Genomic DNA, 5,917 nt, shown 5'->3' with positions numbered 1-5,917 from the left:
TCAGGGGCAAACACGTTTGCAAAATTCTACAAATTTGATACCCTGGCTGAGGAGAACCTGGAGTTCTCTCATTCGGTGCTGCAGAGTCATCCGCACTCTCCCGCCCGTTTGGGAGCTTTGGTATAATCCCCACGGTCCTTACGGAGTTCCCAGCATCCACTAGGACGTCAGAGAAAATAAGAATTTACTCACCGGTAATTCTATTTCTCGTAGTCCGTAGTGGATGCTGGGCGCCCATCCCAAGTGCGGATTGTCTGCAATACTTGTACATAGTTATTGTTAACTAAATCGGGTTATTGATGTTGTGAGCCATCTATCCAGAGGCTCCTCTGTTATCATGCTGTTAACTGGGTTCAGATCACAGGTTGTACGGTGTGATTGGTGTGGCTGGTATGAGTCTTACCCGGGATTCATAAATCCTTCCTTATTGTGTACGCTCGTCCGGGCACAGTATCCTAACTGAGGCTTGGAGGAGGGTCATAGGGGGAGGAGCCAGTGCACACCAGGTAGTCCTAAAGCTTTACTTTTGTGCCCAGTCTCCTGCGGAGCTGCTAATCCCCATGGTCCTTACGGAGTTCCCAGCATCCACTACGGACTACGAGAAATAGAATTATCGGTAAGTAAATTCTTATTATCTATGGTAATAGTACAGGGACATGACTGTGGAGGTGAGGGGATATTTACAGTGATATTTATGTCTCCCCCATTTCACAGAGGTGTGAAGAAGACATCTGGTGAGCGTGAGACACCCAGCAGCCATGCTCATGTGTCAGGAGGACTGAGCAGGTCCCAGAGCACCATCATGGTGCCTCCACCTCACTCACTGATACATGAGAGACACAGTGACCAGAAGATCCAGGAACTCACCAACAAGATCATTCCACTGCTGACTGGAGAGGTGACTGCTGGAAATGGAACATTGTACAGTAATACCAAGGGATGTGTCTGGGTGATGACTGGAGAGGTGACTGCCGGGAATGAGGCATTATACAGTAACACTGTGGGACGTGTCTTGGTGATGACTGGAGAGGTGACTGCTGGGAATAGGACATTATACAGTAACACCAGGGGGCGTGTCTGGGTAATGACTGGAGAGGTGACTGCTGGGAATGGGGCATTATACAGTAACACCAGGGAATGTGTCTGGGTGATGACTGGAGAGGTGACTGCTGGGAATGGGGCATTATACAGTAACACCAGGGGATGTGTCTGGGTGATGACTGGAGAGGTGACTGCTGGGAATGGTACAATATACAGTAACACCATGGGACGTGTTTGGGTTATGACTGGAGAGGTGACTGCTGGGAATGGGACATTATACAGTAACACCAGGGGATGTGTCTGGGTGATGACTGGAGAGGTGACTGCTGGGAATGGGACATTATACAATAACACCAGGGGATGTGTCTGGGTGATGACTGGAGAGGGGACTGCTGGGAATGGGACATTATACAGTAACACTAGGGAAAGTGTCTGGGTGATGACTGGAGAAGTGACTGCTGGGAATGGGACATTATACAGTAACTCCACGGGATGTGTCTGGGTGATGGCTGGAGAGTTGACTGCTGGGAATGGGACATTATACAGTAACACCAGGGGATGTGTCTGGGTGATCACTGGAGAGGTGACTGCTGGGATTGGGACATTATACAGTAACACCAGTGTATGTGTCTGGGTGCTGACTGGAGAGGTGACTGCTGGGAATGGGACATTATACAGTGACACCAGGGGACGTGTCTAGGTGATGACTGGAGAAGTGACTGCTGGGAATGGGACATTATACAGTAACACTAAGGGATGTGTCTGAGTGATGACTGGAGAGGTGACTGCCGGGAATGAGACATTATACAGTAACACTGTTGGACGTGTCTGGGTGATGACTGGAGAGGTGACTGTCGGGAATGGGACATTATACAGTAACACCAGGGAATGTGTCTGAGTGATGACTGGAGAGGTGACTGCCGGGAATGAGACATTATACAGTAACACTGTTGGACGTGTCTGGGTGATGACTGGAGAGGTGACTGTCGGGAATGGGACATTATACAGTAACACCAGGGAATGTGTCTGGGTGATGACTGGAGATGTGACTGCTGGGAATGGGGCATTATACAGTAACACCAGGGGATGTGTCTGGGTGATGAATGGAGAGGTGACTGCTGGGAATGGGACATTATACAGTAACACCAGGGGACGTGTCTGGGTGATGACTGGAGAGGTGACTGCTGGGAATGGGACATTATACAGTAACACCAGGGGAACGTGTCTGGGTGATGACTGGAGAGGTGACTGCTGGGAATGGGGCATTATACAGTAACACCAGGAGACGTGTCTGGGTGATGACTGGAGAGGTGACTGCTGGGAATGGGGCATTATACAGTAACACCAGGGGACGTGTCTGGGTGATGACTGGAGAGGTGACTGCTGGGAATGAGGCATTATACAGTAACACTGTTGGACGTGTCTGGGTGATGACTGGAGAGGTGACTGTCGGGAATAGGGCATTATACAGTAACACCAGGGGATGTGTCTGGGTGATGACTGGAGAGGTGACTGCTGGGAATGGGACATTATACAGTAACACCAGGGGATGTGTCTGGGTGATGACTGGAGAGGTGACTGCTGGGAATGGGACATTATACAGTAACACCAGGGGATGTGTCTGGGTGATGACTGGAGAGGTGACTGCTGGGAATGGGACATTATACAGTAACACCAGGGGATGTGTCTGGGTGATGACTGGAGAGGTGACTGCTGGGAATGGGACATTATACAGTAACACCAGAGGACGTGTCTGGGTGATGACTGGAGAGGTGACTGCTGGGAATGGGACATTATACAGTAACACCAGGGAACGTGTCTGGGTGATGACTGGAGAGGTGACTGCTTCGAATGGGACATTATACAGTAACACCGGGGGATGTGTCTAAGTGATGAATGGAGAGGTGACTGCTGGGAATGGGACATTATACAGTAACACGAGGGGACGTGTCTGGGTGATGACTGGAGAGGTGACTGCTGGGAATGGGACATTATACAGTAACACCAGAGGACGTGTCTGGGTGATGACTGGAGAGGTGACTGCTGGGAATGGGACATTATACAGTAACACGAGGGGACGTGTCTGGGTGATGACTGGAGAGGTGACTGCTGGGAATGGGACATTATACAGTAACACCAGAGGACGTGTCTGGGTGATGACTGGAGAGGTGACTGCTGGGAATGGGGCATTATACAGTAACACCAGGGAATGTGTCTGGGTGATGACTGTATCACTGTGTGTGTCAGGTTCCTATAAGGTGTCAGGATGTCACTGTCTATGTCTCCATGCAGGAGGGGGAGTATATAGAGGAACACAGGGGTCTGTACAAGGACTTGATGATGGAGAATCACCGGCCCCTCACATCACTGGGTAAGAGGAGACTGTCATGTATTGTACAGGGGAGAGCAGGTATGGGGGCCCCTATATACACACATCATCTGATAATCACATATATACACTGTACTCAGTCACTGTGTGTCTCCTACAGATGGGCCCAGTAACAGAGATACCCCAGAGAGATGTCCCCGTCCTCTGTATTCCCAGGATTGTACAGAGGAGAATTACAGGATCCCACAGGAGGATCAGGTAGGTGAGATTTAGGGTCTCCCCAATATACCAAAGTGACTGTCACTATATGATCTGTAGAGGAGCTATGTGTCTTATACACTGATATTATACTGTTTCACCTCCGTTTAATCTGACTGTATGCAAATGTCATTATAGTGTTTTCTCTGACGTCCTAGTGGATGCTGGGTACTCCGTAATGACCATGGGGTATAGACGGGCTCCGCAGGAGACTGGGCACTCTTAAAGGAAAGATTAGGTACTATCTGGTGTGCACTTGCTCCTCCCTCTATGCCCCTCCTCCAGACCTCAGTTAGTATCTGTGCCCGGCCAGAGCTGGATGCACACTAGGGGCTCTCCTGAGCTTCCTAGAAAATAAAGTATTTGTTAGGTTTTTTATTTTCAGTGAGATCTGCTGGCAACAGACTCACTGTTATGATTCCTGAACTCCAGACCGGATTAGATCTTATGACAGGGATCTGAGTTCAGGAAAATAAGCTGGTTGTGGGAGCTGGAAGGCCTAGTAACCCCTGGCGCCCTAACTCCGTTGTCTCGCCCGTGTTATCAGAAATCCCCTGCGAGACTATGGTTGCTTGAGCCCATGGCAGCCGCGTTCGAAGGGCGGATTATGTCTGCCCAACCCCGATGCCCCCGCAGGTCTTAATGGGAGACAAGGGGAAGTCCGAGACAGGGTGATAACAAGGGGCCCTCTGACTAAGCAACACGGCCAGGGGTTACAAGCTGACTAACTAAACCAAAAGGTATGTGCGGACTAGCCGCCAGGGAAAAGGACAACCAAAGATCCACTGATCCGACACTCCTATCCGGCACCGCAGGACACCAGAGTGGATCTGTGGAAGCGGAATCCTCCGCAAAACTCCAGAACACAATATAAACAAAATAATAAACAGTAGCGGACAAGCCGCAACACACGGCTGCGCCGCGACTCACGAACACCACCAGATGTTAAAAGGTGCTCGGTCAGACTCCAGGAATAGATGGTAACTTCCGAGTACAGGATCTCTGAGGACTGGAACAACCGAATAGACCGGGACTGGGAACTCTCTGCAGCAGACAAGGCAAACAGGAAACTATCACCGGCGTCTGTAGGAAGTCCTGAGGATGCCTTTATTCAGGCATCCTCCAATCAAGATCCAGACAGGACAATCAAAAGAAATGCCGTGCAGCTTGCATGCTGCACGGCCAGCACATAATCAGGGCAATGAGGATAGACCCAGCAACGGGGAACGCGGCTGCACGTGGCGTCCCCGTTGCTAAGGCCAGAGGCGGCTCCGTGCGCCCGGCGTCTCAGCGTTGCCAGGGAGCCGGCGGCTGAACGCGCCCGGCGTCCCTGGTTGCTAGGCGCCGGGCCGCACGGCCGAGCGGACCCCGGCGCCTAACACTCACTGCTACGAGGGACTGAGGGGAGAGAAGCGAACCTACCTGCTTGCAGTTAGCTTGGGCTTCTTAGGCTACTGGACACCATTCGCTCCAGAGGGATCAAACACAGGCCCAGCCTCGGTCGTCCGGTCCCGGAGCCGCGCCGCCGTCCCCCTTGCAGAGCCAGAAGACAGAATGCGAAGTTGAAAATCGGCGGCTGAAGACTCCGGTCTTCATTAAGGTAGCGCACAGCACTGCAGCTGTGCGCCATTGCTCCCTCTGCACACCACACACTCCGGTCACTGATGGGTGCAGGGCGCTGGGGGGGGGCGCGCCCTGGGCAGCAATTAGAGTACCTTACATGGCAAACCGCACATAATACAGTTTTAATAAGCTGTATATGTGCATTAACCCCCGCCATTATACATAAAAAACGCGGGAGAAGCCAGCCGATGAAGGGGCGGGGCTTCTCCGCACACCGCGCCATTTTCTACGGCTGTGTCGACATGTTTGATGAGGAAACTTATGTGGAGGTGGAACAGGTGCCGATAAGTGTGATGTCACCCCCTGCGGGGTCGACACCAGAGTGGGTGGATATGTGGAAGGTATTAACCGACAGTGTCAACTCCTTGCATAAAAGGTTCGATGACAATACAGCTTCTCAGCCCGTGCCTGCCCAGGCGTCTCAAAGGCCATCAGGGTCTCAAAAACGCCCGCTACCTCAGATGGCAGACACAGATGTCGACACGGAGTCTGACTCCAGTGTCGACGAGGACGAGACTAATGTACAATCCACAAGGGCCATCCGTTGCATGATTACGGCAATGAAAAATGTGTTGCACATTTCTGACATTAACCCAGGTACCACTAAAAAGGGTATTATGTTTGGGGAGAAAAAGCAACCAGTGGTTTTTCCCCCATCAGATGAGT

The 5,917-nt window shown here is 51.4% G+C and overlaps 1 long non-coding RNA gene across 1 annotated transcript; it reads left to right on the top strand.

Moving 5' to 3' along the window:
• Window positions 1-579: 579 nt before the first annotated feature.
• Window positions 580-3,622, top strand: LOC134984703 (uncharacterized). The gene is made up of 3 exons (XR_010191767.1): window positions 580-898; window positions 3,334-3,412; window positions 3,531-3,622. It is a non-coding gene; the product is annotated as an uncharacterized LOC134984703 (long non-coding RNA).
• Window positions 3,623-5,917: the final 2,295 nt, after the last annotated feature.

The sequence above is a fragment of the Pseudophryne corroboree genome, assembly GCF_028390025.1.
Source record: "Pseudophryne corroboree isolate aPseCor3 chromosome 3 unlocalized genomic scaffold, aPseCor3.hap2 SUPER_3_unloc_75, whole genome shotgun sequence".
In the NCBI taxonomy this organism is placed as follows: Eukaryota; Metazoa; Chordata; class Amphibia; order Anura; family Myobatrachidae; genus Pseudophryne; species Pseudophryne corroboree.
The sequence above is the reverse complement of the archived record's forward strand: the minus strand, read 5'-3'. Positions and strand labels throughout refer to the sequence as shown.